The following is a 26,455-nucleotide window of genomic DNA, read 5'->3' on the forward strand; positions in this document are numbered from 1 at the left end:
TCACACTGGTCAGAATGGCCATCATCAAAAAGTCTACAAATAATAAAGCTGGAAAGGGTGTGGAGAAAAGGGAACCCTCCTACACTGTTGGTGGGAGTATAATTTGCTGCAGCCACTATGGAGAACAGTATGGAGGTTCTAAAACACTAAAATTAGAACTACCATATAATGCAGCAATCTCACTCCTGGGCACATATCTGGAAAAGACGAATACTCTAGTTCGAAAAGATACATGCACCCCAACGTTCACAGCAGCACTATTTACAATAGCCAAGACATGGAAGCAACCTAAATGTCCATCAACAGATGAATGGATAAAGAAGATGTGGTGTGTGTGTGTGTGTGTGTGTGTGTGTGTGTGTGTGTGTATATATATATGAAATGGAATATTACTCAGCCATAAAAAAGAATGAACTAATGCCATTTGCAGCAACATGGATGGACCTAGAGATTATCAAACTAAGTGAGGTAAGTCAGATAGAGAAATATAAATATCATATGATATCACTTATATGTGGAATCTAAAAGAGTGATACAAAGGAACTTATTTATAAAGCAGAAATAGACTCACAGACATAGAAAACAAACTATGGTTACCAAAGGGGGAAGGGGGGGATGGGATGAATTGTGAATGCGGGACTAACAGATACACACTACTGTATATAAAATAGATAACCAACAACGGCCTACTGTATAGCACAGGGAAATATATTCAATATTTTTAATAACCTGAAAAAGAAAATATATATGTGTGTGTATATATATATGACTGAATCACTTTGTTATACACCTGAAACATTGTAAATCAACTATACTTCACTTAAAAAATGATAAGACTACACATCAGTAGAAACAAAACAAAACAAAACAGAACAAATAACATTGCATGATAGTAGTTATTTCATAAGGAGAGGGAGGAAAATACAGTTGTACAAATATGTACGGGGGGGTTGTTATTACCTTTCATAATGTTTTGTTTCTTAAACTGGGTAATTAATATATGTATTTGTTATTTTAATCTTTATAAATATTCTGTATGTGTTCATTCAAAAAAACCTCTCCAAAGAATACTAATCATTAAAATTATTTGTGCTTAGGAGGCAAAGGGTGACTGGTAATAGATACACTCTCATTGATTCAGTTTCCTATTGTTGCATACCAAAACTAGCAGTTTAAACAACGATTTTATTTGCTCAGAATATTTTAGGTCATGAATTCAGAGCTCAGCTATGTTGTTCTTCTACTCTAGTAACTCGTCTGCAATCAACTGGTGATGGGACAGGGCTGGAAGTACACAAATGCTTCACTCACATGTCTGGCATCTTCATGCTCCTCCATGAGGCTTCCCTCTCTCCCTTCATGTGGCTAGCTTGGGCTTCCTCACAGCATTGTTGCCTTAGTGTAGTTGTATGTCTTTGATATATCCCCCCCCCCCTCAGGAGGGAGCATTCTAAGAGGTGCAGTTTGCATTTACAGATTTCCTTTCTTCCTTTCTCTTTCTTTCTTACTTCCTTCCTCCCTTCCTTCCTTCCTTCCTTCCTTTTTCTTTCTTTTCTCAGTAGATTACAGATTTATTATAAAAGGATACTAAAGTATATGAACCAACAGCCAGATAAAGAATACATAGGGCAAGGTTGCGAACAAAGCAGTTTCTATCTTTGTGGAGCTTGGGGATCAGCATGATGGTATATGGTACCCAACATGGAAGCTCTCTGAAAAGGACTGTGGTTACAGATGTATAGATGTGGTTACTTAATGCTTAATATTACAAGTTACACTTTGTCTCTTCTTCCACATTCTATTGCAGAGTCCAGATTCAAGAGGAAGTGAAAGAGCCTCCACATATAGAAGGTACATTGGCAGGTGGATTCTTAACAACTGCGCCATCAGGGAAGTCCACAAGTAGGGTTTTTAAACTTAATTTTGGCTTTCATATTCAGATTATTGTTTTTATATAACAATTAATTCATATCCTTATCTTTGAATAATGACTTCTAGAAAATAAATCTGATTTTTTATCCAAAAGTTGTGATTAAATAGATGATATATTTTTGTGTTAGAGAGAAGAGTTTAGAAAATTTCATTCAGTAAAAATTAAAAAAAATCATACTGCCATCTTATCATTTAACTCTTTCTTCTTTGGCCAGAAATTCTTTGTGACTTATTTTGACCAATAGAATTGAAATGGGAATTCTGAATACAGATCTTAAAAGGCCCTGAGAATGTCCACTTTCACCTTCTTGGAATTCTTTCTCAGTTATGTGAGGTAGCCCAGGCTAGTCTGCTTTAGACATGTGGGCCTGCTGACATCCAGCATGAACTGTCAGAAATGTGAGTATAGACCATCAAGATAGCATCAAACAACAAAATGACTGCAGCCATTTGAAAAACAATAGAAAAGAGCAGCAGAAAAACTGCAGTTGAATCCACGCCTTACTGCTGACCTTCAGAATAGTGAAAAGTAAACAAATAAAATGGTTGGTATTTTGAGCCACTAAATTTTGAGATGGCTTGTTTTATAGCAATAGGTAACTGGTACAGATGGGTACCTAGAAATGGAGTGGTGCCACAACAAAAACTTGAAACATGGGGCGTTGGCTTTGAGACTAAGTGGCAAGGGGAAGCTGGAAGAGTACAATGAACCTATACAAGGAGGCTGGGGAAGCAATGAGTAACTTTTTGGAGGAGGCTGGGAGAAAAAATGGCCTACAATAATCTGGAAGATAGAAAATATACTCAGTGAATATGAGGAATTGCTTAGTGAAATCTTTTTTTTTTTTAGTGAAGTACAGTTGATTTACAGTATTTTGTTAGTTTCTGGTATACAGCAAAGTGGTTTATATGTATATTATATATATATATAAATATATATATACATATATATATATATACTTTTTCAGATTCTTTACCATTATTTATAGGTTATTATATATTGACTATAGTTCCCTGTGCTATACAGTAGGTCCTTGTTGGTTATCTATTTTATATATAGTAGTGTATATATTTTAATCCCAAACTCCTAATTTATCCCGCCCCACCTTTCCCCTTTGGTAACCATAAGCTTAATGAGATCTTGAGGCAGAATATTGAGTGCTTCTAGTTCATATGATAGGGCACTATGAGAGAGACATACTGAAGAAGGAACTATAGAGAATGCAAGTCAGGAGTTGTTATTTTACATCTCCACTCTCTTCAGCTGACAAAAGATTCTCAAAGTAAGAAATACCCTCCATGCTAAGTCATGCTCTTTTAAAATTACCTTTAGTTCATTTTTCCTCTTACTTGTAAGATACATGTAAAACTGTGGCTATAAATAGCCTACCAGTATGCATATTTTATTTAATCCATAAAATATTAACTTTGGGACATTCAAAATACCAACTGAATTAAGTATAACATTTATTAATTTATTTGCTAACTCTCCTATGTATTCAGAGATTCAATGATTTAGGACTTTAGTTAGAAATAATTGAAAAAGTTGGCCTATACAAAGATTTTTTTCAAGTAAGAAACAAAGAACCCTATATCTCATAGTTTAATATATATTTTTAATATGACTCCATGTAAACTTTATCTTATTCATGAGAGATGCTGAAAATATTTCTTCTAATAAGGAACATTAGTGTATCTTATGGATGGAGTCTTGGAAGGAAAAGTCAAGTACTGACATACATAATTGAGTAGGTTTGTCTCTCCTGGTAGTTTAGGGTCTAAAACAAAAAACCTTTTTTTTTTAAAGTCTATGTGTGCCCAGTAGTGGCATGCAGCACTCTCAGCTTGGTAAAAAGAATGTGGGAAAGAGTGAACAAGTGTGGGACTGCCTTTTAATGATTTCTCACCTTTCCCACCTTGCCCACAAAATACCTCTGAAAAGATTCTTGGAACTTACGGAATGTAAAAGAAGGTTAGATATTTTGGTTTTCTATCATACTTGATTATTTAGGTCATTAAAAGCAAGGTCAGTCCTCCAACCCTATCTACTGAGTTTCCATTAAGGGATAATATTTAATTACTGATGCTACTACTATTACTACTACTGCTGCTGCTGTTGATATTAGTAGAATATTTTCTACTATTTTCTACTATAGTAGAATAATTACAACAATATTATATCTAATAGCAAAGCTAATTAGATATAATTAGCAAAGCAAATATTAGCAAAGCTAATATTATTAATAGCTTATATAAAAATTAAGCCAAATAGGACTAAGTAGATCACGGTGATGTTCCAAGTTATTTTCCTATCCATAGGAAAAATGGTGAGAGATGCTTGCTTGCCTATCCACATCAAATATTGGTGAGCAAAGAGAACAATTCACTAGGGAAAACATCCTACAGAAGGTTGTTCTTGATTCTGTGTAGAAAAACAAAAACAACAAGTAATTGAGAAGTCAAACAATGGTAAGTTGGGCACAACAAAACACTGGACTGAGGGTTGGCCAGTCTATACCCAACTCTTCAATACCTACGCAGAAGCACTTTTTGTATCTAGTGATTAACTAAGAAAGACTGAGAATCTGGGGAAAGAGAATTCATTTCCAGGAGATGAGCCCAAAATGGACACATGAAATTTATCCTGTATTCAGAATAACCAAGAAGAATACCACAATGCCTGACAAAACCGTCACACACAAAGTGAACTACCATCTGATGTAGTAAAGTTATTGTTTGGGGAACCTTCTCTGGAGCAGCATTTGATGGTTTTGCTGATGACTGTAAACTTCCTGATCTCTTTAGTTATTCCTTGTAGAGTTACGAGTAACTTTGAGGAGGGAGTTTGTCATGAGTTACCTGACTAGAGGTTGTATTTGAGCTGTTAGATTTTCTGTTTGTTTTCAGTAGTGAGAGATATGGCCAATCATGTACATGTAGAAAATCACTTTAGATTCTGGGGTAGTGACCTTCCTTAGAAGACTAATGTGAGAATAAAAGGTATGAGTCTTCTGAGATAGCTGATGGACCCCATCTGGCATGGTAATGGCCACTGTTTTAGCAGGGGATTCCTAGACAGCTGACAGTGAAGAAAAACACAATACTTTGTTGGGGAAGATAGGTATGGTCTCATTTGTCAACTCTGAATTACTGGTTCTGCTGGCAGAATGATGTGATGAGAAGTTTGCTAAGCATTGTTCGAGCTCTACTAAGAGTCATCAGTCACCAGTGTCACTTTATACATTTCACACATTTATACTAAGCATATAAATACATACATATTCCATGTGTTTATAAACTGTAAAAATACATGCATACGTTACACAAACATATACATAAATACGTTTTATACATTTATACATTTTACAGTCTAATCATACGAAAAATGTCAGACAAATCCCAATATCCCAATCGAGAAAAATTCTAAAAATATCTAACTAATACTCCTCAAAACTGTCAAGATTACCAAAAACAAGGAAAGGGTGAGAAACTGTCGCAGATCAGATGGGCCTAAGGAGACATGACAACTAAATGTAATGTTGTATCCTGGGTAGTGTTTTATACTTTTTAGTGTACAGGTCTTGCATATATTTTGTCAGATTTATATCTGTTTTATGGTTTTGATGCAAAAAAATTTTTTTTTGGCTGCACTGCATGCAGCATGCAGCATTTTACTTCCCTGACCAGGGATCAAACCCGGGCCGGCCCTTGGCAGTGATAGCACGGAGTCCCAAACACCGATGCAAATTTAAATGTTATTTCTTCCATAAGCTGTTCTATAGATTCAACTAACCCAGCAAAAATCAAAATTCTAGGAAGAATTTTCTAAAAATCAACAAGTCGATGCTAAAAATTTATGTGAAAATGCAAAGGAATTAAAAGAGCATTTTGGAAAAAGAATAAAGGTGGAAGATGCTCTTAGCCTGATTTCAATAACTAAAGTTACAGCAATCAAGAAAAGGTGGTATTAAGAGAGAATAGACCCCCAAAAGAGCACAGATTCACAAAATCTGATCATATGTAAGGCCAAAAAGAGAGCCACAATAATTTCAAAAGAATCTGCACAATGTATACTATGTTCTATGATTGTTTGAATTATTTTGCTGTAAAAAAGTAATAAAAGGACTACCTTTAAAATCTAAAAAAAAAAAAAAAGAGAGAGAGAGAATAGAAACATAAATCCATGGTACAAAATAGAGTCCAAATATAGGCCCACAAGTAGTTGGTCAATTGATTTTCTTAAAGAATTTTTTTAGAGGAGTTTTAGGTTCACAACAAAATCGAGAAGAAAGTACAGAGATTTCCTATATACTCCCTTCTTCTACACATGAATAGCCTCCCTGTATTATCATCATCACTCACCAGAATGGTACATTTGTTACAAAGGATGTACACCTACACTGACATATCATAATCACCCAAAGTCCATAGCTTACCTTAGACTTCACTCTTGGTGTAGTACATTCTATGCGTTTTGACAAATGTATAATGTATCCATCATTATGGTATCATACAGAGTATTTTCACTGCCCTAAAAGTCGTCTATATTCTGCCTATTTATCCCTTCCCTTCTCCCTCTGCCTCTGGCAATCACTGGTCTTTTTATTGTCTCCGTAGTTCTGCCTTTTTTAGAATGTCATACAGCTGGAATCATATAGTAGACTTCTCAGATTGACTCCTTTCACTTATTAATATACACTGAAGTTTCCTCCACGTCTTTTCATGGCTTTCTATCTCATTTCTTTTTAGCATCGAATAATATTCCATTATCTGGATGTACCACAGCTTACTTATCCATTCACCTACTGAAGGACAACTTGGCTGCTTCCAAGTTTTCGCAATTATGAATAGAGTTGCTATAAACATTTGTGTGCAGGTTTTTGTGTGGACGTAAGTTTTCGGCTCCTTTGAGTGAATACCAAGGAGCACAACTGCTGGATCGTATGGTAAGCGTATGTTTAGTTTTGTAAGCAATTGCCAAACTGTCTTCCAAAGTGACTGTACCTTTTTGTATTCTCACCAGCAATTTACAAGTTCTTAATGCACCACATCCTCACCCATACTTCTTGTCAGTGTTCTGGATTTTGGCCATTCTAATAGGTGTGTAGTGGTCTCTCATTATTGTTTTAATTTGCATTTCACTGATGAGATGTGATGTGGAGCATCTTTCCATATGCTTATTTGTTAGCTGTTTATCATCTTTTGTGAGGTTTCTATTAGGGCTGTTGACCCATTTTTTAATTCAATTTTCTTTCCGTTGAGTATTAAGAGTTATTTGTATATTTTGGATAACAGTCTTTTATCGCATGTATCTTTTGCAAATATTTTCCCATTTGTGGCTTGCCTTCTCATTCTCTTGACCTTGTATTTCTCAGAGCAGTTTTAAATTTTAATGAAGTCCAGCTTATCGATTATTTCTTTCATAGATTTTTTTTCTTTGGTATTATATCTAAAATGTCATCACCATACCCAAGGTCATCTAGGTTTTCTCCTGTGTTATCTTCTAATTTTAGTTTTGCATATTATATTTAGGTTTGTGATGCATTTTGAATTCATTTTTTTCAAGGCCATATGGTCTGTGTCTAGATTTCTTTTTTCATGTGAATGTCCAGTTGTTCCAGCATGCTCTTTGTTCCAATGTATTGCCTTTGCTCCTCAGTCAAAGATCACTTGAATATATTTGTGGGGGTCTATTTCTGGGCTTTCTATTCTGTTCCATTGATCTATTTATCTTTTCTTCTGCCAGTAACACACTGTCTTGATTACTGTAGCTTTATAATAAGTCTTTAAGTGAGGTGGTGTCAGTCCTCCAACTTTGTTCTTCTCCTGCAATACTGTTTTGCCTATTCTGGGTCTTCTGCCTCTCCAAATAAACATTAGAATAAGTTTGTCTATATCCATAAAATAACTTGCTGGGATTTTGATTGGGATTGTGCTGAATCTATACAGCAAGTTGTGGAGAACTAACATCTTGACAATACTGAGTCTTCCTATCCATGAACATGGAATATCTCTCCATTTATTTAGTTTTTTTGTTTTCATTCACACAGGTTTTGTATTTTTCCTCATATAGATCTTATACATATTTTGTTAGATTTTGGAGAGATGCTAATGTAAATGGTACTGTGTTTTTCATTTCAAGTTTCACTTGTTCATTGTTGGCATATAGGAAAGTGATTGATTTTTGTACACTAACCTGTATCCTACAACCTTGCTATAATCACTTACTAATTCCAGGACTTTTTGGGCCAATTTTTCAGATTTCCTATATAGAGGATCATGCTATCTGTAAACAAAGACAGTTTTATTAGTCCCTTCCCAATATGTATACTTTTATTTCTTTTTCTTCCCTCATTGCATTAGCAAGGACTACTAATACCATTGTGAAAAGGAGTGGTGAGAGGGAGGCCAATTGATTTTTTTAAAATAGATCTTTATTGGAGTACAATTGCTTCACAATACTGTCAGTTTCTGTTGTACACCAAAGTGAATTAGCCATATGCATACGTATGTCCCCATATCCCCTCCCTCTTGAGCCTCCCTCCCATCTTCCTTTTCCTACCCCCTAAGTCACTGCAATGCACCCAGTTGACCTCCCTGTGCTATGCTGCTGCTCCCCACTAGCTAGCTATTTTACAATTGGTAATGTATATATGTTGATGCTACTCTCACTTTGCCCCAGCTTTCCCCTCCTACCCTGTGTCCTCAAGTCCATTCTCTATGTCTTCATCTTTATTCCTGCCTGCAACTAGGTTCATCAGTACCATTTTTTTTTTCAGATTCCATATATATGCGTTAGCACACGGTATTTGTTTTTCTCTTTCTAACATACTTCTCTCTGTATGACAGACTCTATGTCCATCCACCTCACTACAAATAACTCAATTTCGTTTCTTTTTATGGCCAGGTAATATTCTACTTTTTATGGCCGAGTAATATTCTATTGTATATATGTGCCACATCTTCTTTATCCTTCATCTGTCAATGGACATTTAGGTTGGTTCCATATCCTGGTTATTGTAAATAGTGCTGCAATGAACATTGTGGTACATACCTCTTTTTGAATTATGGCTTTCTCAGGGTATATGCCCAGTAGTGGGATTGCTGGGTCATATGGTAGTTCTATTTTTAGTTTTTTTAAGGATTTTAAGAAAGTTGCAAAGGTAATTCAATGGAGAGAGAATAGTCTTTTCAACAAGTGATCCTGCAACAATTAGATATCCATAAGAAAATATGAATATCACTCACATTTCATATAATATACAAAATTAAATTGACTTGAATGATAGACCTAAGTGTAAACCTGAAATAATAAAACTCTTCGAGGAGAATATCTTTGTGAACTTGAGGTACATAGCACTTCTTAAATACAACGTCAAAACAGGCATAATAAATTTATGTTGGACATTATAAATGTAAATGTATATATAAAATTTCTGCTTTTCTAAAGAAGCTGTTAACACAATGAAAGGGAAAATCACAGATTAGGGTAAATATTTGCAAAACATACGTCTGGTAAAGGACTTGTAGCTCACATATATAAAAGAATCTCAAAACTCAATAAATAATAAGAAGGAAATAAACATCACAAGTGCAAGTGGACAAGATTTAAACAAACACTTCAATGAGGAAAAGATATGTCTAACATCGAACACAAGAAAAGGAGATACTCAATATCATTATGCCACCATGAAATATCATTATACACTGATTAGAAGTGCTAAAACAAAAATAAAATGAAAAACAAAAGAGAACACTCAGATATACAACCTGACAGTCTCAAGGCATTGGCAAGGATGTTGAGCAACTGGAATTCTCATAAATTGCTGCTCAGAATACAAAATATTATAGCAACTTTGGAAAAAAGTCAGGCCCTTTTGCTAAAGTCAAATTTTTATTTTACCTAAAGAGGGAAAAAACCTTATCTTCATGCAAGAAACTTGTACATGAGTATGTATGGTGGCTTTATTCATAATGGCCAAAAACTAGAAGCAAACCAAATAGCTTTCAATGGGAGAAAGGATAAGTAATCTGTGATATACCTAGCAGCAGCATACTGCTCAGCAGTAAAAGATAATCTAATAAATGCTTATTTGACAGGAGAGATAGTATGATCACAAAGTTGGTTTTCCCAAGCCAAGTCTTGCCCATTGCACTGCGGATGTGCTGACCCCCTGTGATTTTCCCATATGTGGGAAACTTGACTGCAGAATTTATGCTTGTGTGGTTAAAAAAAAACAACAAACCTCTAATATGTACACATAAAAATACAAATGAATCACAAATGCATTACTCTAATTATGGGAAGCCAGGCTCAAAAGGCCACACAATTTATTATTCCATTTATATGACATTCTGAAAAAGGCACAACTATAGGGACAGAAAACAGATCAGTGGTTGCCAGGGGTGGAGGCTAGGGTGAAGGATAACTACAAAAGGGCATAAAGTGATGGAATGGTAGACCTGGTCTATATCGTGATTATGGTGATGATTACATGACTGTATACATTTGTTAAAACTCCCATAACTGCACTCCGAAAAGGATAAATTTTTCTATCTGTAAATTATATTTCAATAGAACTGATCAAATAAAAAATATATTTTTAATCGCAGGGAAAATGCTAAACCGCACTCTATTCTCTTTCCAACTTTGATCAAAGATCGGTTTTTGTCCTAAAAATAACCGCACAAAATATTTTCTGTCTAAAGCTGAGGTTTGCCTCAATTCTATCTGCTACTGTATTCTGGATCCCCTTTTTACCACAAAATGACCCCTTTCTCCCACTTTGGTGCCCAGGCTATCATATGATATAATGGTCCTCCCGCCCAAGTATCGGTCTGAATTCCTGAACCCCTTGTAGCTGAACTTTTGTCTTGGTTTCTATCCCCTTGCCTAGTATTAGCTTTTTTTTCTTTTAATAAATTTATTTATTTAAAAAAATTTTATTTATTTTCGGCTGTGTTGGGTCTTCGCTGCTCTGTGTGGGCCCCCTCCAGTTGTGGCGAGTGGGGACCCCTCACTGCGGTGGCCCCTCCCGCTACAGAGCACGGGTTCCAGGTGTGCGGGTCTCAGTAGTTGTGGCACGCAGGCTCAGTAGTTGCGGCACACGGGCTCAGCAGTTGTGGCACACGGACTCCGCTGCTCCGCGGCATGTGAGATCCTCCCGGACCAGGGCTTGAACCCATGTCCCCTGCATTGGCAGGTGGACTCCCAACCACTGCGCCACCAGGGAAGCCCCCTAGTATTAGCTTTTGTTTCTTCTGAGTTATTTGGGCTCTGTACTAAGTAGTTAATGAATGCTTAATGAATAACCATCTTTCTTCACCATTCAATTTTGATTTAAATCAACAGATGCATTTACTATATGAAACAGGCTCTGTGCAAGGAATTAGGCATGTTATGATGAACAAGAGAGATATCATTACTGGATATATCTCCTGCCTTCATAAAATTTTTCTTTTTTTTTTTTTTTAACATCTTGATAGGAGTGTAATTGCTTTACAATGGTGTGTTAGTTTCTGCTTTATAACAAAGTGAATCAGTTACACATATACATATGTCCCCATATCTCTTCCCTCTTGCGTCTCCCTCCCTCCCACCCTCCCTATCCCACCCCTCTAGGTGGTCACAAATCACTGAGCTGATCTCCCTGTGCTATGCGGCCGCTTCCCACTAGCTATCTATTTTACATTTGATAGTGTATATATAAGTCCATGCCACTCTCTCACTTCGTGCCACCTTCCCCTTCCCCTTCCCCGTGTCCTCAAGTCCATTCTCTACATCTGTGTCTTTATTCCTGTCCTGCCCCTAGGTTCATTTTTTTTTCTTTTTTTTAGATTCCATATATACGTGTTAGCATACGGTATTTGTCTTTCTCTTTCTGACTTACTTCACTCTGTATGACAGACTCCAGGTCCATCCACCTCACTGCAAATAACTCAATTTCGTTTCTTTTTATGGCTGAGTAATATTCCATTGTATATATGTGCCACACCTTTATCCATTCATCTGTTGATGGTCACTTAGGCTGCTTCCATGTCCTGGCGCCTTCACAGAATTTAAGAAGCATATTATGGTTGAAAGCATATCTTGAATTACAATCTAATATGATAAACTCTGGGTTGATATATAGGAACATGGAAGGAATACACAGCACAGGTTTAGTGGAGTCAGTCAAGCCTTTTCAAAGTGATTGCTAAGTTGTGTTACAGAGGGTGAATAGGAATCACCCAAGGAAGTAAGAACTGGGGGGGGCAGAGAAGTATTATAGACAGAAAGAACACTCTGAAAAAGGCCAAAATTGAGAAACAACAAGGGAGTTCAATCAAACTCAAAAAGTTCCTTATTATAGGAACATATACAGTGAGGTGATTGCTGAGAGATTAAAGTGGAAATATGGACAGGGAAAGTCACGTACACCTTAATATACTACATTGAAAGTTTTTGTCCTCATTTCTGCATAGATCCAATTATAATATATGACAATTTTCTATTAATGTACACTAGTTTTGTTTGCATGATAATCTGGGAAATTTTACACAGGTTTCAATCTGGCTAGACCTTGAAATTAATCTTTTAGGATCTCCCAGAGGCCTGGTTCCTTTATACCCTTTTTCTGCCTCTCCTTTTATGCCTTATATTTTACAGGATTAATTCTCCTCCTCCCATCCTTCCTCACCCACACCAGACTGTCTCACAAACTGGCTGATCAACTGGATTCACATTGGTGAAGGCTGATGCTTTAATCCTAGATGCCATTTTCATTTATACTATTATAACAACTGTTTTGCTACTTTTTTTTTTGTTTCTTTGTTTCCCATTAAGAAACCTGAGGTACTCTTATACTTGTATTTATTTAATTTCTGAAATGCAGAGAAAAAATAAATTGCTATAATGTTAGAATACCACAGAGCTCAAATAAAAACTTTTATATAGTATTATTTTTTATTTTAGAGTATTCCAAGTGCTACATATTTCTGATAAAGCTTTTCTCTGAGAGTCAAAATCATCAGAGACCTTGACATTTCAGTCAATGTGATAAACAAAAGCTCTGGTGATTTTTTTTGCAAAAAGAATCATGATAGACAAAGGACAGAGAAGGTCAGTTTTAATTATGATGCCTGAATTGTCTATCATGGTTTATGCAGATTTTGCTTTACAACAAATATTGACTGAGAGAAAAGTTAAGTTAGGTGGATGGCTGAGATTTTCAAAGTAATGGCTTTTGCTGTGCTACTCATATTCCAATATTCTAACTGGGCAGATACTAATAATCAGGGTGCTTTTATTAATTACTAATAACAACATTGGAAAATGTACTAAAAGTGTTATTATTTTCATAGTGAAATAAATGAGATAGCAGTATTAAGAGAATAATTTACTTATTCCTTATCATTAGTCAGTAGGCATATATTATATTTAGTGCATACTATTTGCCATGTGATAAGTACTGAGGATTTAAAAATAAGCAAAATGAAATTCATTAATTCATGGTCTCAATCCATGACAAGTTTAAGAGACAATTATGTTAGCAAAATGATAAATGTGAAAAATTGAATTTGATGAAAAAATATGTTATTTCAAAAGTCTTCAGGAAGTGAGCTGAATTTGTATTAGGACAGTTTTCTGGTCCACATCCCAGTAGTCAGTCTAGAGTCGAAACAAAAACAATACGTGTACCATGATCATTACCTCTCTTGTGAGTCATCTAAGCTACAGCTGGCATATTCTTGAACCAATGGGAGCGTTTCAACTCTGCTGAACACATGGCAAATTTTTGACATTTAACAGATACTTTTGTTACAAAATAACATTTTTATTTTTATGGCAGGATACAGAAAAATTATTTTCCAAATCTAAAAGATTTTATGAGTCGGATCCAGGTGCTTAAAATGATGCTGAAGAGGACAGCCAAAATAGGATTTTGGAATGACCCCATATTATCAACAAACTTCTCAATCTGTTTCTCTTGTGCCACCTGTAGGGATGTTGACAGAACTAATTCCAAGAGAACATCGATGCCAAAAATTGGCATTTCTGCCTTTTTATAAATGCCTTACATGCAAAGGGAATAATCTACCTGTTCAATTCTGACAAGAAACATTTTTCTCTTTTGTAAACTTTAATGGTTTAAATAAATTTGGATCATATTTTTGTTATTTTTTAAGCACTTATCCACATATCATGAACGTCTTCTGTGATTCTGTAAATTATTTAGACCAGTTATCATTTTCCATAATTTTTGTTAAATCATTAATGTTACAGATTGGATCAGTTATGTGTATAGTTGCCTTATAGACCCAGCATATTAAACAGTATCAAAAAGGGTTCTAATTCTACAAAGGGAAAAGGCATTTAATTGTGATGCAGCTGTACATTGCATTTGTCATCTGTTATACAAATGGGAGGGGTGAGAACCCCAAAATATCCAGGACCTATCATTTATTCTTAATCATCATAATCACCATTAATCATTATTCATCAACTCCTCACACATATTCTCCATCCTTTTGGACATGTGACTTGGCATTACTAAATATGTCATGTTTGTTCTTGAGTATTGGCTAAAATTGTATTGGTTTACAGAGAAAAACTGAAGGGAAATAGATTAGAAGATACATGTATACATTTATGTTCTTTAATATAAATCAACATTTATGTTTAGATTCATACGTATGGAGAGTCGTATCCTCAAAAATGCAAGTGAAATTTTCCCAGGAAAAAATATGTTGTTTTGATACAGTATTAAAATATAAGTTATATGTCAATAACAATCATAATGTAATGATAGCAAAGAATAGTAAGGTGGAGGAGAGAAGTTATATCACGCTGCATCATTTATCTCCCTTTTTTTTCTTGAGTGACTCTGGAAAGGTGATAATATAGTGCAAATTTTTAGGATTCTATATATAGGTAATTTGTGACTGTTGAAAATGAATATTTTGGTCACACGAGGTAATCCACAAAACTCATACACTGCCAGAAGATTTTTTTCACATATTATAGAGTGAATAGTAAGGCTCAACATTCTTCCTAAAGAATATTAGATGAGACAACTAAGCAAGTAAGTGGTGTCTGACAGTAGATATAGTTCATCATTGCTTGGTTTTCTTTCAGTGACTTGTATCAATTAATACTGATTGTTCTTTTGCCTTTTCTCTTGATAGGAGTGAAGACATCATATTGCAGTATTTCAAGGACTAGTGAGAGGGATTAGAGGAAGGAGTACTAGTTGTCTGAATTAATCTGAAATACACCTGCAAATAATCGGATCCATGTTTAATTCTTTAATAAGTGATCTAGAAAGGTCCTTTTTTCCCTCCACAATGCGAAATTACTCCCTAAAGAAAACGTCAGGCTCTACTTAGCTTTGGTAGGCTGTAATTTAATCATTTGAATCAGATCATCGAATCAGATCATCACTAAAGACTCTTCCTGTTCTAAAATGTTATGATTTTACATGGATGGTGAGATAACTCCCTGGAACTTTTTCCTCTCTACTTGGAGCCAGGTTTATAACAGCGAGGTACTTTCACTGGTATTAAATATGATAAATCTCCCACAGGAAGCTCAGAGCATTTCCACATATATAGTGTCCAACATGAGTACTGATGCAAACAATGCTGGCAAGGACAGAGGGCATTCTGGGTCTCTACTAATAAATTTAAAGATAAAGTATATTTTGAACACCCCCCCCTCACAAAAAAAGAGAAAGGAGAATAAATCAGCTCTTCATATTATGAACAAGATAAATATCAAATTAGAGCATTGGAATTAGAATAAATAACAAAACTGGTCCTAGGTCACTGTTTTTTCACCCAAAGTCCAGCAGTTTATTGCCCCCCAATATATCACTGACGATGTAGTCTCCTCTTGGACAGCCATTTTCAGGGGTTTCGTGTATGTATTTATTTTGAATTCTATATCTATATAGTCATTACAACTCAAGCATTTGGTTAATGAAGCCAGCAAATTATTTTAAGGCAATCAAAGATCCTATACCCATTTACCACTGTTTAAAGTATTAAATAAGGAGGCCATCAGATTGAGATGGCCCTAATGCCTTGGTAGCCTACATAAGCAAACCAAAACCCAAGCTGGAATCAATGCACTCGAACCCTAGAAAATGAAACTTCAGAACGACCAATCACAAACAGCCCACTAGGCTTTCTCAAATAAGGTAACTACTTAAGCTATAGCTGATCAAATAATTTCCTTGCTTTGTTTCTGTGTCTTCTCTATAAAAATCTCTCTCCTATCTCCCGTTGGTGGAGTGCTCTTAACCATTTTTGATCTGGCACTGCCCAGTTTGAATTGTTGCAAACTCAAACTCTAGAAAATTTTAATGTGCCTCATTTTACCTTTTAGCACCACTGTGGCTCTCCTTTCCTATGCATTTTTAAAAAAATCTATAGGGATTTCCTCTTAATTTATTTTAAACGCTGTTCTGCATTTAAGACTTTGTTAAATATTTAATCCAAAATTTCTAGCTATTTCACAGCAGAAGTTCCTTCAGGCTAACCTAGTCCTTCATGGTATGTGAAACATTCCCCTCTGCTTTTCAGAATTTCTCGTTACTTCTTTTTTCACGTCCTGTCTTGGTTATGGGTTATAAGATACATAACTTTTCTGTTACTTCTATGCATTTGAAGTAGGAGAGGAGAGAGCAGTATATTCGTCTATGACATCTTTAGTTAGAACCTCTAATTCGTATTTTACACTGTAGCTAGAATTACATTTTATAGTAATGCAAAATCAATCATGTTATGCCTGTGTTTAAAATTCTTCAGAGACCACTTATTGGGGCTGTAGAATCAGATCCAAAATCCTCAAGGTGCTTACAAGCCCCTTCCAAATTTGGCACCTGGCCAGAGGGATCATTAGTTAAAACTGTCAATGTAATGATGATCCAGGGCCTCTCTTTGCCGTAAGTTTTTCCCTTGAGCATTGAAAGGCAGTCAGCTAAGCAATTGTGGCAATCTTGGGGTAGTCGTAAACTGTGGAGGTGGGAGGAGACCCATGCGTTTTGGAATGGGAAAAGTTCCTGGGGTTCAAATTCAGAGCAGTGGAAATGTCTCCCAGGGAGTGAAGCCCACACTCATCCAGCTTTTTTGGTGCAGGGAGGACTTGACCTCATCTACCAGCCCCTGGGTACCAGAGCAGGCATGTCTTGATCACTTGATGCTGCTTGACCCCTCTCCACGCAGACTTGCTGACTTGTGGTGAGCAGGAGGGGAGAGTGTGCTTCCAGTGAACCAAGAGTGGTTTCCTACAAAGAGGGGGCATGGTGGGACCTGAAGGTATTTGGAGCTCCTTCCTTCCAGCAGCCCAACTCAGGCACCAGGGTTTTGTCTTCTGAAATCATAAAGGTGCAGGGCACTCACACAGCCCAGATGTTAATACTTAGTCTGCTTTGGCTTAGCTTTACCGCTCTCTTGCCTCCCTCTTCAGCCTCACCTTTGTCACCTTGCCTCCTGATTTCTAATATTTATTTGAATATCTTTTATCGATATTATACTAATGGCAATATACCTGCTACCTTCTGATAGAAACATACACTTTATCATGCTATACCTACCCCTTTTCTCATCTGGATCCTTTTCTCATGTGGATCCCTGTCACAAATATTGTACAGTAGTTTCGTTTGGTCTTAATTTTCCCAAGCCCTAACATAGGTATAGGTTAGTTCCTCCTGTAAAATATTCTTATAGTGCATGCACTTTGTGCATTTACTTCCATTATGATCAATATTCAACGAATGCACATATATAATATTTTTGTTCTCACGTACATACACACACACACACACCACACACGTCAGTAAAGCCTATGAAGACATTGGTCATTACATCTTGTTGATGTAAGTGAGCTCAAAGCCAAACACAAGTCCTAGACCATAGGATGACTAAATTTGATTTTTACCTATTATCCACTTTCCTCTGTATATTTTATATTCTATATATTTCTGTGCCCTCATGTATATCGTATGTTGACTCAAAATATTTTAACATCCTCTAGAGCAACACCAATGGTATATTTTTCTTAAGTATTCTACTTAAGCATGACCATAATATTGAGATATGGTTTATTATAAAAAATGTTTTTTGAAGAGAATAGAAACAATTAACAAATTAAGGAACAATTTAAGTGATGAATATAATTTTATGAATTCTAAAACATTACGAATTGGAAACTATATGAAAAAATATCACTCCGGAAAATTTATTCTGGTGCCCCAGGAAATCATACAAAATCTCTGAAGATTATGCTTATGTAGAATAATAACGTACAACATCCTGAGTCATAGATATTAAAGGAACATCTAAAAGTATAATGTACCATTAATGAAGGAAAATTAAACATGCAGTTGAGTTACTCTTTCTGCTGGAAGGAGAAATCAAATATACAGGAAGCATTAGTTTCCATTTATCTTCAAATCCTGATCTGTATTCACATACGTGTATTTGCATTCCCAAGTTCAGATTTAATAAGCAGAAATGATTATTTTAGGATGTAATTGATTATAGAAAGCCGGTGAGGATCAGACTTAAAATGTAGCTCTCACAATTCCGTGAAGTCAATCAAAACACAAATCACTGGGCTTGTGATTTAACACTTCTCTGTCTTCATTAACTGTGCTATTGCCCTGGGCAAATCCCAACTTTAGCTGAAGCTACTCATCAGATGCCAGCCTTTCCGGAGTAAATAAATTTTACCACCATGCTCTCAGGCTCTGTGCCTAAATGAAGATCCAGTATTACATTTTAACAGGTGAGCCTTCTGTTCCTGTTTTACATTTAAAATGATAATTTTCTTAAAAAAATAAAAACCACTGATGTTGCTGCTTACTTTGCATGCTGCACGTTTCAGAGAGAATTCACATCTTCTTCTACGAGGGCAAACCATGCAACTTCCGTTAAACTTGTGATTCTCAAAATTGCTGCACAATGAAACCACCTGGGAAACTTTAACAGGACTGATGCCTGGGTCACAGCCCCAGAGATCCTGAGGTAACTGGTTCGGAGTTCAGCTTCCCTGGGCATGGTATTTTTGAAAGCTTCCCAAGTGATTCTAATGTGCAGCTGAGGTTGAAAATCACTGCACTAATTAATAGAATAATAATGAATTGCCTAATCCCAGAGAACACCACACGGATAAAACTATGGTTATAATTGGAAACCTATTATTTCTGTGAAAAAGATATTTCTGAAGGATTGAAAAAATAATAAATTTGAGGTTTGTGTAACTGTATGCAGCCTTTATTTCACAGAAGATTCAATATCTATCTTTGTGAACTATAATCAGGTGACTATTAATTTTGTGTTTATTTTCTTATATAAGCAAAAGTGAACTGATAAAGATTCATCCATTCATTAATTTAAAAAATACGTATTTAGTTCTTAGAACATGTTACTCATTCCAATTTGCTGGCTCCTCCTATTAAATCATTAGGAGGGACTTCATCGTTTATTTGCAACAGGGATTAACCCTAAATTGAGGAAGGGGGAAAAGTCTTAAAAGAAAGAACTTAAACATAGAGCTCACAATTTCCTTCCATAAACCACATAGGAACACTGAATTATCTTTTCCGTCAAAAGCATTACATTACTAGCTACACATAAAAATTAGGTGAATAAGTAAGATGCTATATGTGAAAGTCAAGCACAGGAGGTAGTGGGCGCTCAAGAAATATTCATTTCCCTGGAACCCTCCTACACTGTTGGTGGGAATGTGAATTGGTGCAGCCACTATGGAGAACAGTATGCAGGTGACTTAAAAAACTAAAAATAGAACTACCATATAATCCAGCAATTTCACTCTTGGGCATATATCTGGAAAAGATGAAAACTCTAATTTGAAAAGATACATGCACCCCAATGTTCACAGCAGCACTATTCACAATAGCCAAGACATGGAAGCAACCTAAATGTCCATTGACAGATGAATGGATAAAGAAGATGTGGTCTATATATACAATGGAATATTACTCAGCCATAAAAAGAATGAAATAATGCCATTTATAGCAACATGGGTGGACCTAGAGATTATCATATTAAGTGAAGTAAGTCAGAAAGAGAAAGACAAATACAGTATGGTATCACTTATATGTGGAATCTAAAACATAACACAAATGCACCTACCTATGGAACAGAAACAGACTCACAGACATAGAGAACAGACTTGTGGTTGCCAATGGGGGTGGGGGGTAGGGGAGGGAAAAATTAAGAGTTTGGGATTAACAGACACACACTACTATATATGAAATAGACAGCCAAAAAGGGCCAACTGTATAACACAGGGAGCTATATTCAATGTCTTGTAATAACCTATAAGGGAAAAGAATCTGAAAAATAATATATATATGTATAACTGAACCACTTTGCTGTACACTCGAAACATTGTAAATCAACTATACTTCAATAAAAAAATAAATATTTATTTCCTGTTAGCTTCCTCTGAAGCTTGTATTATTATTGCAATAATAACAATTTGAATGTGTAACTAAACTACCCTTTCCACTCTGTTACTTCATTACTACCGGATTAAGTTTACAAAATTACACTTCTGCGAACAATACAGAGATATATAAAATTAACAAGTTATAAATCTCACTTCGACAACAAAATCTTTTCTTTCTAGGGACAACTATTATTTTTTCCCTACTATAAGAGCATTTCTATTAGTTTCTTACATATGACTTTTATGATTCTATGAAACACTTTATTACTCCCATTTTATAGGTAGAAGATCTGAGATCTTATAAGGGGCGGTCAGGAGCTGACAATGTGCTTAACCATTATGCTTTCTGGAGTTTGGGTATAGGTGTTTTCCTAATACTCTTTATATGTTCTTTTTCTTCCCTCCAGCTTTACTGATGTTGTATTTATTGTATTTGACATGGCACTGTATAAGTCTAAGGTGTACAGCATGATAATTTGACTTTCATGCGTCATGAAATGATTCCCACAATAAGTTTAGTGAACATCCATCATCTCATATAGATGGAAATTAAAAAATACAAAAAATATTTTTTTACTTGTGATGAGAGCTCTTAGGGTTTACTCTTTTAACAACTGGCACATATAACATACAGTAGTGTTAATTATATTCATCGTGTTGTACATTACATCCCTAGTACTTATTTATCTTATAACTGGGAGTTTATACCTTTTGACTGCCTTCATTCAACTTCCACTACCCCCCAACCTCTTAGGAGTAACCATTACAAAAAATTTGTTATATAACTCCCACAAATTTCATGCACAAATGCACAAACTTTAAATCTGTATACAAACATGAGCATATATGTATGTATGTATGAATTTCTTTTTCTTGGAGACGTCCCATATTAACACTAATAGAATTATTTCATCCTTTTTAGTAACTTATAAGTATCTTATGTATGAATTTATTTTACTTTCTCATTTTAAAAACTGAAGTTGTTCTAAAATTTTAACTAATTAAATGCTTCTTTGAGAAGAATACATTTGTATGCTGATGGGAATGATCCAGTACAGTGAGATTAATGGATAAAATGAGAGAAAGAGAGAGAGACAGAGAGAATGTGATAACTGTAGAAATTAAGTCTTTGAGATGTTGAGAGAGGGCAGGATCCAGAGGAACCGGCTTTGGTGCATGCAATGTATTTAATGTACAGTATGGGATGAGGCAGTGAGTATGCATACAGATGCACATAGTTTGGTAAAATTGCTGGTGAGACATGAGGAAATTACTGGCTTTTTTTTCTATAAATTTTCTCTTTCAATACAGTTTTTGGGGAAGACATATACAGGGATAGGAAAACAAGTACACTATGTGAACTAATCTTCTGGAAGAATAGAAATGTAAATATAGCAGGGGAGTGTTGTGGAAATTCTGACCAGCAGAGAGTGCCTTTTTAATATTAATAGGCATTAATGGGAAAGATACTGACAATAATGTGCACTATTCTCCAATCATCTAACTGCTTAGGGAAAAAACATTCAGTAGAAACACACTCAGTTATAGCCAAGACTGGACCTTGGCCAGTTGTGTACTACGGAGGAAGAGAAAGGCAATAGAATTGAAATGAGTCACTACAATTATGGAACACAAAACCCAAGTTGGATAATGAAAGAAGTGAGTAGACGTGAAGCTGTGGGGTTAATATATGATAAAAATAAATAGTAAACCAAATAGCTAGAGGTCTCAGTGAGGTTGAAAATTTACAGAAAATACAATTCTAGACTAGATAAACTGGAAAGATAGGAAATCTTGGCTAGAGTGTGGGACAACTGCAGCAGAGATTTTTTTCGATAGTAATGATAAGGGCGTGAGAGTCAGAGACGGGGTTGATGGAGAAAATGAAAATTGCAGCAGGATGTTCAGGAACTGTGAAGACAAAATATGAGAGAGGTCATCCTTATGGATACTGCATTATCCAAGTATATGATGACACGAGAAATGGGAGAAAGGACTAGAGTAAGCCACGTGCTGAATACAAGGTAAATGAGAAGTGACTTTGGCCGGTAGATGGAAGTATTGAGAGAAGTATCAGTTACTGAAGAATCATGGCATGAATTCCAGATCTGGAGTTTTGAAGGAGAAGGAAGATAGTTTAAAAGCAGCAGTGAGAGTAAAGAAGACACTTACTTCTCTAGTCTCTCATTATTTGTGTGGTTTAAACTGTTTCCATGTATTTTCAGGCCACTGGGGTTTTACCTTCTGTGAAATTACTGTCCTAATTCTGTATCTAATTTTCTATTGAATTGTTTGCCTTAGTCTTATTTATTTGCAACAGTTTGTTATATACTCTGAGTTCTGATACTGTCTGATATACTGTATGTTCAAATAACTTCCCCCAGGCAATCTTTACCTTTTAACTTTTTGTGTCATCTTTTTTTTTTTTTTTTTCGGTGCCCCCAACCTGGCCTGGGCACTGATCTTTTTTTTTCTTTTTTAATAGAATATTTAATTTTGAGGTAGTTACATTTGTCAATCTTTCCATTATAGTTGTTTCCCCCTTGCCACAAGGAAGCTACTACTTTTGGGGGTTCGCAGCATTGGCCCTGGATTCAGTCAGGGGGACTGGCTTCGTTCCATGACACTGTTTATAGTCTTTTGGGTCCCTAACCACTGAAAGTAGTTTAATACCCAGCCTCACTGCAAATATATATGTCCCACACACAACTCATACATTTTTATATATTTTCTCAGTAAATTCTACATGTTTAGATCGGAAGAAAGTAGGTTATAAGTATAGCTGTTCTACAATGATAAGAAGTCAAGAACTTTCAGTCCAAAGAAAAATACCTTGACCTTTGTAGATCCCAGACCCCTTTCCCAAAGAGATACACCTAAAGCTTCCTTATATAGTACAACTGATTTAATAGCCCAATTAACTGAACATGCCAGTAGAAAAACAAACACATTTCATAGACTATTCAAAATTACTAAACGATTCATAATCATATGTAAACTGGGAGAATATACTAGTAATCCAATGAATGCATACTGAATTAAGAATGAAATATGTCAACTATGAAACTAGCCATTAAAACGAATACTATTATCCCCAGGGAGTCCAGCTCATTGACAAATGGGCCTTTTTGGTATACCTGATGAGAGATCACATTTGCACAAATTTGAGATAAATAAGCATGCAAAAATTTAAAAGTGTACAGACCCCTTGACTATTAATTTACTCAGAGAAAATTATCATAATGTGTGCAAAGATTGATACAGAAGAAAGTTCATGACTGTGGTATTTAAAATGATAAGTATTAGAATAATATTTGTAATCAAAAGGTAACTGGCAAACTGATGCAATAATGTCTGACCATTAAAACTAAAATGTAGAAAAGAATGCTTAATGATATTGTAAAATGATTACACTATTAAGGTGTGGGTGACACAGAAGAAAGCTGCAGAGCAGTAAGATCTCTCTTAGAATAAACTCGTGTGTGAGTGTGTGTGTGTGTGTGTGTGTGTGTGTGTTTGCTTGTATGACTATGGATAAAAGAATGTAGCCCCACAATTTAAAGATACTTAAATGTAATCAAGATGCTTTATTCTGGGGGGAGAGGGGAGGAAATGACACTGTTTTCCATATACATTACATTTGAAATAAATTTCCTTTTGTGAATAGATTTAAAAGGCTATTATTTTTTATTTTAATTTTTTTATTGTTGTTGATGAACCGAAATTGATGTATGGTAATCACCCAAAGTCCACAGTTGACTTTGGGGTTCACTTTTGGCATTGTACATTCTATGGGTTTGGACAAATGTGCAATTACATGTATCTATCATTACAATATCATAGAGTATTTTCGCCACCTTAGAAAGCCACTGTGCTACACTTATTCATCTCTCCCCCAATCATATGGCAACAGCTGATCTTTTTACTGTCTCTATAGTTTTGTCTTTCCCAGAATCTCATATAGTTGGAATCATACAGTATGTAACCTTTTCAAATTGGCTTCTCTTTCCCTTAGTAATATGCATTGAAGGTTCCTCCATATCTTTTCGTGGCCTGCTAGCTCATTTTTTTAACACTATAATATTCCATTGTCTGGATGTACCACAGTTTATTTATCCATTCACCTACTAAGTACATCTTGGTTGTTTCCAAGTTTTGGCAGTTATCAATAAAGCTGCTATAAACGTCCGTGTGTAGGTTTTTGTGTGGACATAGTTTTCAGATCCTTTGGGTAAATACCAAGGAAGGTGATTACTGGATCGTATGGTAAGAGTTGGTTTAGTTTTGTAAGATACCACCAAATTTCTTGTTAGTGTAGTGGTGACTTCTAAGCTCCTTACATGCCAAACCAGAAACTAGAAGACTTATCATCCTCTAATACTCATATAAGCAAAGAAGCTGATAAAGATCATGCACTTCAACTTTTGTTTATTAGAATTCTGAATAAAAGACTCCAGTTCCTACTACGTTGCTTTTCCTCAGTAAATATGGCTATCATTTCATGTATAAAATCATTTAAGAGTCAATTCTCTATTATACTCATTTTATACATATATATATATATATATATATATATATAATATAGGACTATATCATTCTTGGACATTCCTTCCAAACTCTGTAAAATTTTCTTACTGAAGCCCAGGTTTATTTGATCCATATTCTACATGAAGTTCAGAAAAAGTTTAGGCATTTCTTCTCCTCATTGTTTCCTCTCTAACAACTTATAGAGAAACATTTCAGAAGCAGAAGGAAGTTGTTTGCACCTTCTGCTGATTCTCCCTTGATCTTGAATTCTCTGAGTAGACAGTAGGGTGGGTTAAAGAGAAGTCAATATCAATATTTGGAAAACACTTTATAGGGATTTCCTAAGGAATAGATTTGAGTTTACCTCCTCTTGGGACAGGGAAGAGTAACACTAAATTGAGTTTATAATTGAGGTACATATTTAAGTATTTAAAATGCTCAGTCTACAGCTGGTTGTTTGGACCACCTGTCTATCATCCTTTAGCAGGCCATCCTGGGCTTACTGCCATGGTGGCAGTAGGTTTCCAAGAGGGTGAAAATATGTAAGGCATGCACCAGGAATAGGCACATCCTCCTTTCTGCTACTTTCTGTTGGCCAAAGCAAGTCACAAAGCCAACAAACATTCAAGAGATGAGGAAACAGACTCCATTTCCAGATGGAAATTGCGGCAAAGTCATATTGCCCAGGGTGTATATAAGGAAGACTGAAAGATGTGACCATTTTGGGAATCGACCACAACCTCCTAGCATTTGTTGCTGTACATGGAGCAGAGAGCAAGTACCAGGACTGGGTTGCACAATTAGGATGTTTCTGCCTTTTCATGATTAGAAATAATGTTGCAATAAATACCTTGTACATAAACTGTTTTTCTTCCAGTTTTATTGAGATATAATTGACATACAGCACTGTATAAGTCTAAGGTCTAATATGTACAGCATAATGATTTGACTTACATACATCATGAAATGATTATCACAATAAGTTTAGTGAACATCCATCATTTCATATGGATACAAAATTAAATAGAAAAAAAATAAAAATAAAATTGTCAGTCCAGCTATTACTCTTAATGAGTGTGTGTGTGTGTGTGTGTGTGTGTGTCCCCACAACCTACAACCCAAGTTTTTTTTTTTTTTTACTGAAGTATAGTTGATTTACAATGTTGTGTTACAACTGGTGTACAGCAGTGATTCAGGTATATATATATATATATATATATATATATATATTCTTTTTTCAGATTCTTTTCCATTATAGTTTATTACAAGATATTGAATATAGTTCCCTGTGCTCTACAGTGGAACTTTGTTGTTTATCTATTTTATATATAGTAGTTTCTGTATGCTAATTCCAAACTCCTATTTTATCCCTCCTTCCTTTCCCTTTGGAACCGCAAGTTTGTTTTCTATGTCCTCCACAACCTAAGTTTTAAGTTATAGTAAAATTTATATTTTCCTTCTCATTGCCCTCTGTAACGTGTAAGCTCTTGTATAGTCTTGATTTCCATGTTGAGGTTGTAAAATCTTCCATGAAAC

General features: G+C 35.4%; 1 non-coding gene across 1 annotated transcript; it reads left to right on the forward strand.

Moving 5' to 3' along the window:
• The first annotated feature begins 10,017 nt into the window (after nucleotides 1-10,017).
• Nucleotides 10,018-10,182, forward strand: LOC114906688. Its single transcript, XR_003796504.1, has one exon. It is a non-coding gene; the product is annotated as a U1 spliceosomal RNA (small nuclear RNA).
• Nucleotides 10,183-26,455: the final 16,273 nt, after the last annotated feature.

The sequence above is a fragment of the Monodon monoceros genome, unplaced genomic scaffold, assembly GCF_005190385.1.
Source record: "Monodon monoceros isolate NGI ecotype Baffin Bay Population unplaced genomic scaffold, NGI_Narwhal_1 Super_Scaffold_22, whole genome shotgun sequence".
Taxonomy (NCBI): Eukaryota; Metazoa; Chordata; class Mammalia; order Artiodactyla; family Monodontidae; genus Monodon; species Monodon monoceros.